The sequence below is a fragment of the Papio anubis genome, chromosome 5, assembly GCF_008728515.1.
Source record: "Papio anubis isolate 15944 chromosome 5, Panubis1.0, whole genome shotgun sequence".
Lineage (NCBI taxonomy): Eukaryota > Metazoa > Chordata > Mammalia > Primates > Cercopithecidae > Papio > Papio anubis.
Window position 1 is genome coordinate 131,278,493 of NC_044980.1, and position 17,689 is coordinate 131,296,181.

The following is a 17,689-nucleotide window of genomic DNA, read 5'->3' on the forward strand; positions in this document are numbered from 1 at the left end:
GACAGTCTCGTTTTGTCGCCAGGCTGGAGTGCAGTGGCGCCATCTAGGCTCACTGCAACCTCTGACTCCCTGATTCAAGCGATTCTCCTGCCTCAGCCTCCCAAGTAGCTGGGATTCCAGGCGCGCGCCACCACGCCCAGCTAATTTTTATATTTTTGGTAGAGACCGGTTTGCACCATATTGGCCAGGATGGTCTCGGTCTCCTGACCTTGTGATCTGCTCCCCTTGGCCTCCCAAAGTGCTGGCATTACAGGCGTGAGCCACCGCGCCCAGCCCAGTTTTAGATTTTTAAGAAGAGAATTAATTGATTCAAAAGATATGTTCTGGCGTGCCTACTGTGTCAGTCACTCTTCTAGGTGGTGGGAATACAGCAAAAGCAAAACACGAATGAATGGATGATGACAAATTGAGCTTGATTTTGGAGATGAAGCAATTTGTCCTGGAAGCCCTCTTTCAAAAAAGAGAAATGCTTCAGACTCCCTATCTCTTCAGGAAGATCAGTAATATTAAGTAGTCACCCCTGGGTGAGGAATTGTGAAGGAAATGTTGGAGAAGGTTGGGGAGGGAAAGAAGCTAACTGAAGAGTTTACATTCTGAGGGGATGGCAGTGGGAGTAAGAAAACAAACAAAGTTTAACGTAACATAGGTTATAGATTATACAGATTCTAAAAGTTTTAAAAAAGCCTCCCCCACACTCTTAACTGTCAGCTATTATTATATTATCCTCACTAGTTACTTAACACTTCATTTCTCTTGTTTTTTAATTCTCTCAGAAGGCAGGGGTGGCCGGGCGGTGGCTCACACCTGTAATCCCAGCACTTTGGGAGGCTGAGGTGGGAGGATCACTTGAACCCAGGAGTTCAAGATCAGCTTGAGCGACAGAGTGAGACCCCATCTTTAGCCTCTGTTGCCCAGGCTGGAGTGCAGTGGTGCAGTCCCAGCTTACTGCTGCCTCGACCTTTCCGGGCTCAGGTGATTCCACTGCCACCTCAGCGCCCCACTCCCCCGAGTAGCTGGGATTACAGACATGCGCCACTACGCCTGGCTAATTTTTGTATTTTTGGTAGAGACGGGGTTTCACCATGTTGCCCAGGCTGGTCTCCAGCTCCTGAACTCAAGGGATCCACGCGCCTCGGCATCCCACATGCTGGGATTACAGGCATGAGCCACTGCGCCCGGCCAATTTTTTTTTTTTCCTTAATTAGCTGGGCATGGTAGCCACCACCTGTAGTTCCACCCACTTGGGAGGCTGGAGTGGGAGGATCACTTGAGTTCAGGAGTTTGAGAGCAGCCTGGGCAACATGGCAAAACCCCATTTCTACAAAAAACTAGCCGGGCATGGTGGTGCACCTGTAGTCCCAGCTACCGGCTACTCAGGAGGCTGAGGTGGAAGAATCACCTGAGCCAAGGGAGGTCGAGGCTGCAGTGAGTCGTGATTATGATCGTGTCATTTCACTCCAGTCTGGGTGACACAGGGAGACGTTAAAAAAAAAAAAAAAAAAAAGAGAGAAAGAAAGGAGAAAGGAAGGAGGGAGGGAGGGAGAGAAGGAAGGAAAGAAGGAGAAAGAGAGAAAAGAAAGATAGATGTGGCTGGGTGTGGTGGCTCACACCTGTAATCCCAGCACTTTGGGAGGCTGAGGTGGGTGGGTCACCTGAGGTCAGGAGTCCGAGACCAGCCTGAACAACATGGTGAAATCCTCGTCTCTACTAAAAATACAAAAATTAACCAGGCATGGTGGTGGGTGCCTGTAACCCCAGCTACTCGGGAGGCTGAGGCAGGAGAATTGCCTGAACCCAGGAGGTGGAGGTTGCAGTGAGTGGAGATTGCACCACTGCACTCCAGGTGACACAGCCAGACTCCGTCTCAAAAAAAAAAAAAAAAAAAAAAAAAAAAAAGAGAGAGAGAGAGAAAGGAAGGAAAGGAAGAAAAATGAGAAGGCAGGCTTCCTTAAAGGCTATCCAAGTTACAGGCTCATGATTCCTGTTTGTAGAGATTTAGATTCTAAAAAAATATACTGAAGAAAAGAAGACAGAGAGGAGTGACAAATACTATTGAACATTGAAACGCAATAACAAACATTGTGTTCTTACGTTGTACATGACGGGGAGGAGAAGGGCAGGTAGAAATAATTGGAGTAAGTAGAAATAATTGGAGTAACTGCATACTTCTCACTTCTCTCTTCTATTAACTGGTTCTCCTAAGAGTGTTTCTTTTCTTTCCTTTTTTTTTTTTTTTTTTTGTATTTTTAGTAGAGATGGGGTTTTACCATGTTGGCCAGGCTGGTCTTGAACTCCTGACCTCAGGAGATCGCCTGCCTCGGCCTCCCAAAATGCTGGGATTACAGGTGTGAGCCACCGCACCCAGCGACGAGTTTGCTTTCCTTCTTCTTGTTCCATATGTTAAAAAACCACGAAGTGTTAAACAAAAGAATCCTGGAATCAAATGTTGTTATCTAAGGGTGTCGGAAATTACGATCCTATGGGTATATTCAGTGTGTTTGCTGTTTCTGGTGGTTTCTCAGGCGCCTTGCAAATACTCCTCACGACCACAAGGGGGATGTGGTAGCGCTAGATACTGAAAGCGCAAGCTTTATAATATCTTCAGCGGGAAGACAGGCTACTGGACTGCTTTGCAAATTAACATGGCCTACAGCCTGAAGGCTCAAGGAAATGAACCTGAATCTAAAAACATATAAAGGTTCAGATGAGCAAGAATGGATATATCCATAGCTAAATGGTATAATTCTTCTGCAGCACAGTGCTGTATTTCATTTCTGTTGTCATCTCAGTGCAAAATTGGGAAATGGAAGGAGCTAATGCATAATCTGCATGCGGATAAATGTTTACCAAACAGAACAGGTGGCTGTCCAATACCTGTGTATACCATACATACATATTATTCAGGAAATAATTATATATGTATAATTATTTTTTCTTTTATAGAGATAGGGTCTTGCTGTGTTGCCTAGGCTGGTCTCAAACTCCCGGCCTCAAGCAATCCCCCTGGCTCAGCCTCCCAGAGTGCTGAGATTACAGGCGTGAGCTACAACACCTGGCCTGTATTTTTAATAATATTCTAACTGACATGATTGTTACTTTAGCATATTTGAAGACAGGTAACTAGTTTCACCTTTTAAGTATTTAAATAACTCTCATTCATTAATAGGAATTGTCATTAGAATAGTAATCACCAATAGTTGTTGAGCATTCATTTTAAGTGCCACACAAATGCTTCATATACATTATTTACTGGCATATTCACAACAATGGTCTCAAGTAAATATTATTGGTATTCCCAGTTTGCAGATGTGGAAACTGAGGCCTAGAGTGGTTACACAGCAACTGAATGGCGAAGCTAGAATTTGAAGCCAAACTCTCTTACTCCAGAACCTGCACTACTAACCACTAGGCTCTGCTGCCTCATAACCAAGCTGGGTGTTATCTTTTACCTCTACTTTCACATATCCAGAAGGTGCATTTTATAATACTGGCCTAATACATTATTAATAGCAGTTATTTTAGGCAACAGAATTAAAAAGTTAGAAATACTTTAACCTTTTTTAGAATTATTTAGGTTCCAGGACAACTATAAAGTTCAATCTGTATTATAACTCATAGGATCAAGTTTACATTTTTAAAGTAAAGTCTCTTTAAACTGGTGACTCAGAAGACATTTTATTCAGTTTCCCCAAAGATGAATAGCATGCTGTGGCACCTTCTATCTTCAGGAAATAAAAATGTGGCATACTGCAGGGATTTGTCACCTTTGTTCTCCTTGGAATTTTTCATGTACCTGCGGCAGATTTCAGGAGACGTTCCCTCTTTTGGCATTAGCTACACTCTATTGGAGTGCATTACACAGTGTCGCTTCCCTCAAGTCTGGTTCAACAGAGCTTGCCCCGGCAAAGTGTAGGAAGAATTATGGCAGGTGATGTCCCTGGCCACAGAAGTGGTGACAATTAGCAAGTTTCATTCTATGGTGAATGCCTAGTAACCCACCAACCTGCCCTCTTTCTGGTAGGAGAAAAGAGAAATACAGGATGACCCTAAAAGAAAAGTAAGGCAGTAATAAATCAAAATAAGATGTCACTTTGATTAGACAGGACATTTGCATTCCAGTGACAATGTAGTCTCATTGCTCAAGGTAGAAAGCAGTCAGTTATACTCACTCTGGATTTTCATTCAAGGCCCTGTGCAAGAAGTTCCTATCGGGAGGAGAGGAGGGCTGACAAAACAAGAGGTTTGCTCCTCATGAAGATCTATTTAATATTTAATTCTTAAAGATGTAGGAGGCTTTTCTGAATTTTTTACTTTAGAGGGCCAAATTAGTAATTTATTCTTTTTTTTTTTTTTTTTGAGACGGAGTCTTGCTCTGTGCCCTGGTGCTGGAGTGTGCAGTGGCTGACCTCGCTGCCCTCGGGTTCACGCCATTCTCCTGCTCCTTGTAGCCTCCGAGTAGCTGGGACTACAGGCGCCCGCCACCTCGCCTGGCTAATTTTCCTGTATTTTTAGTAGAGACGGGGTTTCACCGTGTTAGCCAGGATGGTCTTGATCTCCTGACCTCGTGATCCGCCCGTCTCGGCCTCCCAAAGTGCTGGGATTACAGGCTTGAGCCACCGCGCCTAGCCCCTAGTAATTTATTCTTGACCAGTATGATATAGTGTGGAAGAAATCCTGAACTAGCAGTTGAGCCTGAACTTGGGTTCTAGAAACCTGGAAAGAACCTTAGATAAAGGACAGAGAGAATCAGTGAATTGCCCAAGGTCACATAGACTGTTCCAGCTTCTGCTCTACAACCTCCTCTTTTAACTTGGCTATGCTTTTTAGAAATCACCCACATGACTTCAGGTTAAATGTTTGGTCAGTGTAGGACCTTTTTCAAATGCTTACAGACAACTCTGGCTCATCACCCTCTTCCTCCTATCTTGTCCTCACCCTTTCAGGCACATGAATTATGGGCCCGGCCGAAATTAGTGCCTTTACAAGAGGAAACATGAGAGATGATCTCCCCTTCCCCACGAAGAGAGCCCTCACCAGAACCCACCATGCTGGCACCCTCGTCTCAGACTTTCAGCCTCGGCAAGTGTAAGGAAGAACTGTCTGTTGTTTAAGCCATCCAGTCTATGATATTTTGATGCAGCAGCCTGAGCTGACCAAGACAGTTTCTCAGTTTCCCCATTCCTGTTCCTCAACTGTCAAGAGTGGAAATACCCAGATTTCCTTAGGAGATGAGAGTTTAATGGAAGACTAGTTGGGAAAGTACAGCCATTGTCTCAATACCCATACAGCCAGAATGCTGGAAGAACAGGGACTTCTTAGGCTCCATCAGGAGCTGTAGCGGCCAGTTACCTGTTTTCTTCTTAGAAATGGATTTCTGGTGTTCTCATCTGCACTGACTCTGCCTTTTTCATAGCTCAGCCTTTTTTATGTTAGCTTCTCCAATTCTACTGCAATGGTACCCAAACTTCAGTAGCAGTCAGAATTACTGGGCAGTTCTTTAAGCATGCAGAGCACTGGTATCTTACCTCTGGACATTCAGGTCTGAGATGGGTTGTGGAATCTGCATGTTTAATAAAGGGAGATTCTGATGGTGAGGTGGAGATTAAGGACCATGTCTTTTTAGAAATAGCCCAAGCTCCGTGGTGTCTTCTTGTCTCCAATTTTTTTCATTACATGTCCCTATTAGAAAAATATTGGCGCACATACTCCTATTATGTGTGTGTTCATGTATTTATAAACTACGTATGTGTATATAGTACTATTATTACAAATACATAAAAATAGAAAACAAAAATGAAAGAGATAAAATAGAAATAGATTTAAATACTTTTTTCCTATACCCCAAAGTATCTCTGGTATAGACCACCCTTGCTGCCTTCCTCTGCGTGGCTTGAATTACATCATCCCATATGGAAAGCCTTATTGGGCAGAGTAAAGGCCCAGAAAAGTGCCAAGGTGTCACAAGGGTCACTGGTTTAGCTTACAGGCCCGGCCTTTGGTTTAAGTGACAATTGCTTGTTTTATTCAACTAGTGGTTGAGGAGTTGGGTGAGAGGGCTTGTGTGTGTGTGTGCCATGACCTGAAGCAAGCCAGTTTACCTGGAAGGATTCCTTTGACCATTTCTTCAGGGAAAAAGGGGATCTGTTTGCATAAGCATCCCATGAACACCTCTCTTCCATAAAAGAATGAACTGTTTCTTTCTTTTCTTTTCTTTTTTTTTGAGACAGAGTCTTGCACTGTTGCCCAGGCTGGAGTGCAATGGCACAACCAAGGCTCACTGTATCCTCTGCCTTCCAGGCTCAAACAATTCTTGTGCCTCAGTCTTCTGAATAGTTGGGACTACAGGCATGCGTCACCATGCCCAGCTAATTTTTGTATTTTTAGTAGAGACAGGGTGTCACCATGTTGGCCAGGCTGGTCTGGAACTCCTAATCTCAGGTGATCCACCCGTCTCAGCCTACCAAAATGCTGGGATTACAGGCATGAGCCACTGCACCCTGCCACAATGAACTGTTTCTAAGCATGCCAATGGGCAGAAGCCATGGATGAGACCATCCTGCCTGTGCTCTGCAACTTCACATGGCTTCCCAAAGGAAGTCTGCTCTGCCCTAGGTTGTGTTGGGTGTGTGCATTGGTGTATGTGTGTATGGTACTGGCCCACTTCTCTCTCATTCCATTACAGCATGAATCCCTGGCCTGAACTGGGGAAGTCACTCTCAGGATTAAAGGCAGCCAACAGACCAGCACCCAGAGCCCTGGAGAACAGCATCTGTGTTTGAGTGGTAAAGTATCAGCAGGCCGCTTAAGGAGGAGTGGTAACTGAGTCCCTGAACCCAAATGCAATTCTTCCCTGGGGTCTATCTGTGCATCTATCTGCTCTCGAATATAGTCCCAGTTGCCAAAGAGGTTTCACTTTTCCTGGTGTGTAATCTGTGGTTCATTGATACTGTCCTCTTGTTCTAGGACACCATTTTGTGAGTGGAGTATCATTTTCATGAGTTAGAGTGACCACACTGGCACTAGAGCCCAAAGTCAGAACTGAGAGAATCCCAGACACATTTTGGAAATCAGGTTACTAAGTAAATAACAAAGAACAATCTCCCTAAAAGGTTTATTTAGTTATCAAATATGGAAGTAGGTTTCCTACCTTCTTTTTTCTGATTGATTTTTCTCCTGCTACGTAAAGACATTTACATTTTCAGCTTTCCTCGGTGGACCTGGGTATCTGAGTGCTGGTGTTCTATACTCTCAAAGGCCAGAGAGAGTAGGATGTTCTTTGGAGAGCTCTGCAGAAGAGGGAGGCATGGGGTGCTTCTCAGATTCAGGGCGGTCGGCAGCCATGTGTATATATATCTATTTCCTTATTGGTAGGGAAATTTGAAAATAAATTATTTAGGGTTTTATTGTTTTTCATTTAGCTTTATACCATTGAAAATCTCTAGGATTGAAACATCATTTTTTTTTCCTATCATTTTATGTTCTGCTTGTTTTGTTTACTGTTGTCTAAAGATTTCTGCATGTCAACCCGGTCCCATATACTTGTCATTTTTAATGGCTAGCTATATAATCTTATTCCATAAGATACATAAGTTTATTCCACGGAATGCTCTGTTCTTCCAAGTTTTTATTTTTTTATTTTTTCAGGGTATAGGGAGAGAGAAGCTGCATTTCTAAAATAGCTCTGAAAACAAGCTGCATTTCGGAACTCAAATCAGCATGTGATCTTCTTCACTTTAGGGGTGTATGCAGGAAGCCATTAGACACAACGAGGTATTGAATTGTCTTCCCTGAAGTCCATGTCTGTGGCTCTGGCGGGGCCACTTGATGAGAAATCTCAGCAAGAGGTCTCAGACACCAAACTGGGGAAAAAAATTAAACTGACAGAGTGCTTGATATTTCCAAGAAGTCACTTAGGTTCTGTGTATCACCGCCGCATTCAAAAGGGAGGCATAGTTCAGTGCTGTGATTAAAGTGACTTTCGCCGTTAGCCTCTTTGTTCATGTAAGATATAATGGTGGGTTATAGCCATTTCATCATTTGGGGGTGTAATGGTTAGCTAAAGCTATTTTTCTCCAAAGGGGCCAGTTATTTCTGTAGTTTTTCTCCAAAACTTCAGCTTTAGTGGGTAGGAGCCATAAATTCTGTGACATAGCTGCCTTCTTATCTGTCTTGGGAGTTATAGATTACAGATAGAAGACAATTCATGTACCTCTGCATAATGAGGTGAGTTTTATAAATCATAAATCTTCACTTAACATGCAGGTGGTGTTGGGTGCCAGGTTTAGAAAAACTGATGTAGTTGCCAAGTTCATGAATGTCATAAATCATTCATGCTAAGGTAGCCTAGAATCATGCTGTCCTCTGAGGCAGACCAATTTCAAGGTTGTTGTTAAACACAAAAATGTGAATCTTGATGATTGTTTTTCAAAATCAAATGCACTTTTTATTTGAAGATTGAAACCAAATTACCTTTCTTTTTTTAAGTTGAAGTCAGTTTCCTAAGACCTTCCCTTCACCCTCAAATAATCTATCAGTAATAATATCTTTCCTTCCCTGATCCCTGAATTCTATCAGAAACACATCACAAAATACATAACCTGTACATTTGCAATCCAGATCTTTAATGTGCTGAAAATGAGATTCAGACATTTCAATAAATCTTGAAGCACATTATTAGGAAAAAACCCTCTGGAGTTTGGGGGTTATTTTCTTCTTGTTCCATATTTTACATGAAGTTGCCACGGATTAAAGATATACTGATCTTAGTAAGCAAGGGTAGCTCTCTTCCACACTGCCTCTTTGGGGCAAAGGCAGGAAAGAGTAGGGCCTAAAGAGATGTGATCCCAGCCGGGTGTGGTAGCTGACGCCTGTGATCCTACCACTTTGGGAGGCCAAGTCGGGCAGATCATGAGGTCAGGAGATCGAGACCATCCTGGCCAACATGGTGAAACCCCGTCTCTACTAAAAATACAAAAATTAGCTGGATGTGGTGGCGTGTGCCTATAATCCCAGCTACTTGGGAGGCTAAGGCATGAGAACCACTTGAACCCAGGAGGTGGAGGTTGTAGTGAGCTGAGATCTCACCACTGCGTTCCAGCCTGGCGACAGAGTGAGACTCAGTCTGAAAAAAATAAAAAATAAAAATAAAAAAAAGAGATGTGATCCCAGGTTGGGTGTGGTAGCTCACACCTGTAATCCCGGCACTTTGGGAAGCTGAGGCCAGAGGATGGCTTGAGCTCAGGAGTTTCAGTTGAAACCCTGTCTCTACAAAAAATACAAAAGTTAGCTGGGTGTGGTGGTGCACACCTGTGGTCCTAGCTATTTGGAAGTGTGGGGTGGGAGAATTGCTTGAGCCCAGGAGGTTGAGGCTGCAGTGAGCTGTGATCATGCCACTGTACTCCCACCTGGGTGACAGAGTGAGACCCTGTCTCAAAAAAAAAAAAAAAAAAGAGTGTGATTCCTGGGACAGTGTGCTGGAAACTGTGCAGTATGGATGTAGACATGTGATGCCTGGGACGGCGTGCAGTATGGATGTAGACATGTGATGCCTGGGACGGTGTGCTGGAAACTGTGCAATATGGATGTAGACATGTGATGCCTGGGATGGCGTGCTGAAGCTGTGCAGTATGGATGTGCCCCTGTAAGGTCTCAGGCTTTATCCAGACTCCTGCGATGTGGATATTAAACCAAAGTGTTTTCACTTGATAAATGAAGAAAGCTGTGGGGCTGGCTATTATTGAGGAAGGAAAACCTACCAGTGCTTTTGGTGAGAAGCCCTGAAAGAGAAAAAAAGAGAAGAAAATGATTTTGCTGGAGGCTAGTAGGTTTTTTAAGAGTACGTAAAGGTCTGTGTAAACTATCTCTTTGTGCGGTCTCCAGCACAGGGCCATATGGCAGATAACATGGGACTTCTTCCCTTTCGTGTACCTCAGAAGTCCATTGGTGGTGAATATGTGAACAGCTGCCCCTTCTAGCTGGGCTAGCTGTCCTTGGTGAAAAATGGCAGGAGCCAGCCCTCTGTGGTGGTGGTATGTGCCTGTAGTTCCAGCTACTGGGGAGGCTGAGGCAGGAGGATTGATTGAGCCCAGGAATTTTAGTCCAGTCTGGGCAACATAGGGAGACTCCATCTCAAGAAAAGAAAGTGTAAGGGCCAATTCTAGGCAGAACATCTTTTTTTCATGGAATACAATCGAGTTTCCCTCTGTTGTGATAATCCCTCTTACCCTGTGAATCCAAATTCTGAGGCTTGGATATAGCTCCTTAACAACTTGTGAATTTGCAGAATTACTTATATGATCTTTGTAATTTAATTAATCTTGTGAAAATATTGGAAGAAGTTTCCTGCCAACTTCTTTTTCACCCCTCCTCTCCCTCCTCCACACTGCAAGCTCACCCTTTTTTTGTGCCTTCATGCTTTTTGTGTACTGTTCTCACTCTCTGGAATGCTCTTCTCTTTCTTATCCAAATGTTGGGCCAGGCTCAGTGGCTTACGCCTGTGATCCCAGCACTTTGGGAGGCCAAGGCGGGAGGATCACTTGAAGTGAGGAGTTTGAGACCAGCCTGGGCAACATGGTGAAACCTTATCTCTACAAAAGATGTATAAAAAAATTAGTTGGGCGTGGTGGTGCACACCTGTAGTCCCAGCTACTCGGGAGGCTGAGGTGGGAGGATTTCTTGAGCCCAGGAGGCAGAGTTTACAGTGAGCTGAGATCATGCCACTGCAGCCTTGGCAACAAAGCGAGACCCTGCCTCAAAACAAAACAAAACAAAACAAAACAAAACAAAACAAAAGGTGAGCTCCTATTCATCCTGTAAAGCCCACCACTTAAATCTCACCTTCTCTGTAAAGCCTTCTCTGGCTTCTTGAGCTTGTCACTTGATCCTCTGTGCTTCTAGAGAACTTATCCACAGTTCTGTCACAACATATCACAGAGGATTTAATTATTTGCTGGAATGGCCATTCCTCTGAATAGATAATGAGCATGTTAAGGGAAGGAAGAGAGTTTTAGTAATCTTGGTATTGCTAGCCCTCACCATTTCTAACACAAAGTAGAAACTCAGTGACTAAATTTTCTCGGTTTTTTTTTTTTTTTTATTACCCTGTCCACCTGAGCAGTAACATGCAGCCTTGGGAGAGAACAAAGCTTTTTTTAAGTTGCATTTCATCATAACTTATGGATGCCAAGACTAACTCATAAAGCATTGACTTGAGTCCCCTGTAGAGATGCCTACGGGCAGAGCGACCGAAACAAGGAGAAACTTCGTGCATTCTCAATGTGTCCTGGGATTTTCTGTAGATTCTGGGCAAATCTAGTTCTGTTCTTTATTCCTGTGTATCACTAAGACTTTTATGTCTTTGTCTTCTCGCTGAACACATTCTAATCTAGTTCTCATCCTTTCACGCCTGAACTGTAGCAACTGCAGCAGGTATGACTCTCAGTTTATAAATTCATGTGTGTAGGAAGTATCACATTTATTTATATTCTTAAATAAAGGTAAACTCCAATTATACGCTCTGATTCCATCTGACTGGTGAGAAAGTTAACCTAGCTTATTTCTTGTCTTCAAGCTTCCATTATGGTTCCGAGATCTTATATTTTGGATGAGATTGGAGGGAGCTTTGAGTTGTCTCATCATTCGCACCATCACTTCAGGCCCGGGTACTGACAGCCTGCTCTTCATCCTTGCCTCATCCTATGGCCTGGGGTCCTATCTCCTAGCTATACCATGAGGCCAGGCCTCTCTAGGGTCTTGCTCCCTTCTCAGGTGCTGCCATGCCAGGGATCAATGCCTGGGTCCCCTTGTTCCAGGACCTACAAACATTCTCATTCCTGGCCCCAAAGCATCTCTTTCTAGTCTACTTGAAGTACCTTCCTGCATCATGCTGCTCTGAGGCCAATTTCCTTAAACTCTAGCCTCTGTCTTGTTCTTCTACAGTAGTCTTTGATGGTCTTTTTATTTTTCACTTATTTTTTACTTTTACTTTTATTTGTTTCTAAGAGACAGTGTCTCACTCTATCACCCAGGCTGGAGTGCGGTAGCATGATCACAGTTCACGGCAGCCTCAACCTCCTGGGCTCAGGTGATCCCCCTGCCTCAGCCTGCCAAGTAGTTAGGATTATAGGCATGTACTACCATGGCTGGCTAATTAAAAAAACTTTTTGTAGGCTGGGTGTGGTGGCTCATGCCTGTAATCCCAGCACTTTGGGAGGCTGAGGCAGGTGGATCACTTGAGGCCAGGAGTTCGAGACCACCTGGCCAACATGGCAAAATCCCATCTCTACTGAAAATACAAAAAAAAAAAAAGCTGGATGTGATGGCGCCACGCCTGTAGTCCCAGCTACTTGGGAGGCTGAGGCAGGGGAATTGCTTGAACCTGGGAGGCAGAGGCTGCAGTGAGCAGAGATTGCGCCACTATGCTGCAGCCTGGGTGACAGAGTGAGACCCTGGCTCTTTCTTTTTCTGTAAAGACAGAGCCTCACTCTGTCACCCAGGCTGGTCTCCAACTCCTGGGCTCAAGTGATCCTCCTGCCTTGGCTTCCCAAAGTGCTGGGATTATAGGTATGGGCCACTGCGCCTGGCCTTTTGATGGCCTTTTAAATCCCAAACTCCTGTCACTGCAGCCATGTATTGGTTATAGGTTACCTTTTGGTGCATGTTTCTACTTTATTTAGATTTGTGAACCTTCTCAGGTGCAGAGACTACCACTTTCTTGTATCCTGAGCCACCACAGGGCTTTTCATAGTGTGGGGGGCACTTATTAAATGTTGATTAATTATGATAATGACATGGACACAGGACTCTTTCTGAGCACACGCAGCCCTGCCACACAGTGAGAATCAGGAAGATGAAGGGAGGAAGGGGCCAGGTTCATTACTGCCATATAATCATGAATATTTCACTGGTTTGTATCACCAAGGAGTAGCCTGTTTGTCCTGCTGCCAGCACAGGAAGAAGCATTTGCCCTGATAATGATGAACAAATTCCCTTGACCAGAGTCCATGGGCCAGAGCTCCTCTGGGTGCTGGTCAGGCTGGCTTTGCCCTTCTTTGGCTTCTTCACAGGCTGTCTTGCCCAGCTCTCAACAATAGATTTCTCTGTCACGAATACAAACTAGCCAGGCCCTCTTGAACAAATCAACCTCCCCGACACCTGCTCAGAGCAATTAGCCTTCCAATGCGCTATGGTTAATAAACACGAATGGTTGTTATCTGCTTTTCCTTGGCTGATCCTGTTAGCGTCCTCACACAAATAGGCAGTTTGACCAGAGACCAGCTCAAACTCATACTCGGGTCAGAGAAATGGAACCCAGAACCCTCCTGCCTCAGCGTGGATACTCCCTTACCTCAGCCTGCTGTGACCTCATGCTAGCCCCTCTCTGGCCTCCATTTGTATTCATCTGGTGATGGAAAATGAGCAGAGGAGATACTAGCATCATCTGGGTGGTAGGACTAGATGACCTTTAAATCCTGTGACTGCCCATCCTGCAAGTCTTTGATTCTATACTTTCCACTTGCTTGGATTTTTTTGGAGATGGAGTCTCACTCTGTGGCTCACACACCGATCTTGGCTTGCTGCAACCTCTGCTTCCCAGGTGCAAGCAATTCTCCTGTCTCAGCCTCCAGAGTAGCTGGGACTACAGGAGCTGGCCACCACGCCCAGCTAGTTTTTGTATTTTTAGTAGAGACAGGGTTTCGCCATGTTGGCCAGGCTGGTCTCGAACTCCTGACCTCAGGTGATCTGCCCACCTCAGCCTCCCAAAGTGCTGAGATTACAGGCATGAACCACTGCTCCTGACCTACTTGCTTGTTCTTAATTAACATTTAAAATCCCCCAAAGGCCGGGCGTGGTGGCTCACGCCTGTAATCCCAGCACTTTAGGAGGCTGAGGAGGGCAGATCACCTGAGGTCAGAAATTCGAGCCTGGCCAACGTGGTAAAACCCTGTCTCTACTAAAAATACAAAAATTAGCTGGGCGTGGTGGCACTTGCCTGTAATCTCAGCTACTTGGGAGGCTGAGTTAGGAGAATCGCTTGAACCTGGGAGGCGGAGGTTGCAGTGAGCCAAGATGGTGCCATTGCACTCCAGCCTGGGTGACAAGAATGAAACTCCATCTCAAAAAAAAAAAAAAAACAAAAAAAAAAAAACCAGAATTGGGTGTGGTGGTGCACATCTGTAGTGCTGAGAAGAGGATCACTTGAGCCCAGGAGTTCGAGGCTGTAGTGTGCAATGATGGTGCGCCTGTGAATAGCCACCACACTCCAGCCTGGGCAACATAGTGAGATCCCTTCTCTTAAAAAAGTAAAAAAGCTCCCAGCTTCCTGCTGGTCCCTTCAACCTCCTTATATCAGCAACCCCTCCTTGATAGATTCACTGCAGCAACACAGGCCTTCTTTCAGGTCCTTGAAAGTGTTGCTTCTGCACTTCCATAGGCCCTCACTTGTCCCTAGATCACTTTCTCCCCACCAGCCATTTGTCTAACCTTATTTAGTCTTCAGGTCCCAATATAAATGTCACTTGTGTAGGCAAGCTTCTCCAGCCCCCAGAATAGATTAGACTCCTAAGGCCTAGACCAGTCCTGCATATTATCTTCCACAGCACTGTCTACACCTATAATACCTTTTTTTGTTTTTTGAGATGGAGTCTTACTCTGTCGCCCAGGCTGGAGTGCAGTGGTGCGATCTTGGCTCACTGCAGCCTCCGCTTTCCAGGTTCAAGTGATTCTCCTGCCTCAGTCTCCTGAGTAGCTGGGATTGCAGGCGCCTGCCACCACGCCCGGCTAATTTTTGTATTTTTGTTCTGCCACGTTGGGCAGATTGGTCTCGAACTGCTGACCTCAGGTGATCTGCCCAACTCGGCCTTCCAAAGTGCTGGGATTACAGGGGTAAGCCACTGCGCCCAGCCTATAAGCTACTTTTTAGTAAAAAATTGTTTAGTATTTATCTTCTCTAGTATTTTGATTCTCCATGTGTGCAGGGACTGTGTCTGTTTTGTTCAAATTTTATTGCCAAAACCTGGCCCAACATCTGACACCTAGGAGTTGTTCAGTAAACATTCATCGACTGGCTGCCTGCTTGCCATCTCAATCATGAAGTTGCCCTGCTGTTCATTCATGTATTGGTTTAATGTTGTTTTTCTATTGTTTATATGTTTATGCTTGTCTGTTTAATGTTAACTATCCTAAGTTGTACATTTCTAAGGGGCTAGAATCCAGGTATAGAATTTTCTTTGCATGGTGTTTTGTATGTGGGTGTGAGCGTATGTATCTCATCCCCCAACTGTAGGGAAAGAATGAGGAGGTATTGAGAGGCCGAAGCAGGCAGATCATCTGAGGTCAGGAGTTCGAGATCAGCCTGGCCAACATGGTGAAACCCCATCTCTACTCAAAATACAAAAATTAGCCGGATGTGATGGCGCGCACTTGTAATCCCAGCCACTGGGGAGGCTGAGGCAGGGGAATCCCTTGAACCTGGGAGGCGGAGGTTGCAGTGAGCCAAGATCGTGCTGCTGTGCTCCGGCCTGGGCAACAGAGTGAGACTCCGGCTCAAAAAAAAAAAAAATACTGCAGAGTAACAGGAGGAGGGAAGAGAGAGCCTTCAGGAAATGAAGAAGAAAGAGGAGAAGTGGGCTGAGCTCGAAGCTTCATTTTCCACAAGGACATTGAAGCATTGTTAAGCCAAGGAGAACTGTTAGCTCTGACAACAGCTCCTCTTCTTATGAGACCTTCGGTGTTTTAATTATTTTATTTTATTTTATTTTATTTTATTTTATTTTATTTTATTTTTGAGACGGAGTCTCGCTCTGTCGCCCAGGCTGGAGTGCAGTGGCCGGATCTCAGCTCACTGCAAGCTCCGCCTCCCGGGTTCACGCCATTCTCCTGCCTCAGCCTCCAGAGTAGCTGGGACTACAGGCGCCCGCCACCTCGCCCAGCTAGTTTTTTGTATTTTTTAGTAGAGACGGGGTTTCACCGTGTTAGCCAGGATGGTCTCGATCTCCTGACCTTGTGATCCGCCCGTCTCGGCCTCCCAAAGTGCTGGGATTACAGGCTTGAGCCACCGCGCCCGGCCTTAATTATTTTTAAAATAAAGGTTGAAGAACAACTTTTATAACTGCAACTGGAACAATGACAAGCAGGACTGATGGGGTATAATCATAACAGAAACTTTATTTTCAGCTCCCACTGTTTCTTCTTTTCTTTTTTGTTTTTCAAGACAGAGTCTTGCTCTGTCGCCCAGGCTGGAGTGCAGTGGCGTGATCTCAGCTTACTGCAATCTCCGCTTCTTGGGTTCAAGTGATTCTCCTGCCTCAGCCTCTTGAGTAGCTGGGATTACAGGTGCCTGTCACCATGCCCGGCTAATTTTTTAAATTTTTTTTTTTTCAGTAGAGACGGGATTTCACTGTGTTGGCCAGGCTGGTCTCGAACTCCTGACCTCAAGCAATACGCCCACCTTGGCCTCCCAAAGTGTTGGGATTACAGGCGTGAGCCACCGCGCCTGGCCCCACTATTTCTTTAAACCTGCTTTGTAGTGATGGTCTTAAGTCTGCTCCTGGACAAATACTTTTCAGGATCCCTTGGAGGTGTTAGGAAGCCTTATAGCCACTGAATGCAGTACAACATGATTTCAATTAGGCACTTAAAATGTTCAGCTGGAGCTGAACTCTACTAAAAAAATACAAAAAATTAGCTGGGTGTGGTGGCGGGCACCTGTAGTCCCAGCTACTCGGGAGGCTGAGGCAGGAGAATGGCATGAACCCGGGAGGCAGAGCTTGCAGTGAGCCGAGATGGCACTGCTGCACTCCAGCCTGGGTGACAGAGCAAGACTCCTTCTCAAAAAAAAAAAAAAAAAAATGTTCAGCTGGGTATTATCGATGTTTCTTTTTGGTTTTTGAAGCTTAAGCTATTTGCTATTTGTCCTTCCTATCTAGGGCCTGCTGCAAGTGAAAAGAAAGGGTGTAGTCTTTCTCTTCTGAAATTTCTGATCCTTCCAGAATTAGAGCACAAGAAAGTAAGAGGTGACAGAAAATATGGCGCTTGTCTCATGTCAAAGCTGGCTTTGCACTCTCCCACCTTCCAGGGTGGCCAATGTTTAAATCTTGCTTCCTCCTAAAGCACTTTTGTGGTGCTTCTTCTCTTCTCTTCTCTTCGGAGATCTGCACACACATACACACACACACACACAAACACACACTGCTGCTGCTGCAGTTCCCAGTGGCCTGGGCAAGTGCACTCCCCTCTGTCAGTTGCTTTTGCCCGCTCTGGCCCCTCATAATGTAACAGTCCATTTCCAGTTTCTCTTCTGCTCAGGCCTGTTTGCCCTCTGACATTCCTATTGGTCAAGATCTAAAATGCTCTCTAAAGCATCCCCCTATACATGTGCCCCACCTCGGGTCTGTGAGAAACAGGTTCTTTGCCCACACAAGCTCTGAACAAATCCCAGCATCACAAAGCAGCTGCTAGCACATATGGTGGCTTCTACATTTTTCAGGCTGGAGTCAGAAATTAGACCACTCTGCCCCGATAACTGCAGGAGAAGACACATATCAAACTCTCCAAGGAGTCCCTTCAAAGCCCTTCTCATTAGGCTTGTAGTGAAACACAGGTATCCTCTTTCTTTTGGAGTGGGTACCCATAGCACACCAATACTTTGCACCAAATAAATCCTTTTCAGAAACATTCTCTTCATATCCAA

At 45.0% G+C, this 17,689-nt stretch overlaps 1 long non-coding RNA gene across 2 annotated transcripts in view; it reads left to right on the forward strand.

Annotated features, from left to right (window-relative positions):
* The window catches only part of LOC110743620, a 66,409-nt gene that overhangs the window by 35,132 nt on the left and 13,588 nt on the right, over nucleotides 1–17,689 (forward strand). Inside the window, exons 2-4 of one of the 2 annotated variants that reach the window (XR_002522954.2) lie at nucleotides 4,944–5,085; nucleotides 6,683–6,782; nucleotides 7,645–7,895. This is a non-coding gene — a long non-coding RNA (uncharacterized LOC110743620). Of the gene's footprint in view, nucleotides 1–4,943; nucleotides 5,086–6,682; nucleotides 6,783–7,644; nucleotides 7,896–17,689 lie in introns of those variants that run through there. The other variant, XR_004184003.1, reaches the window with a different exon arrangement.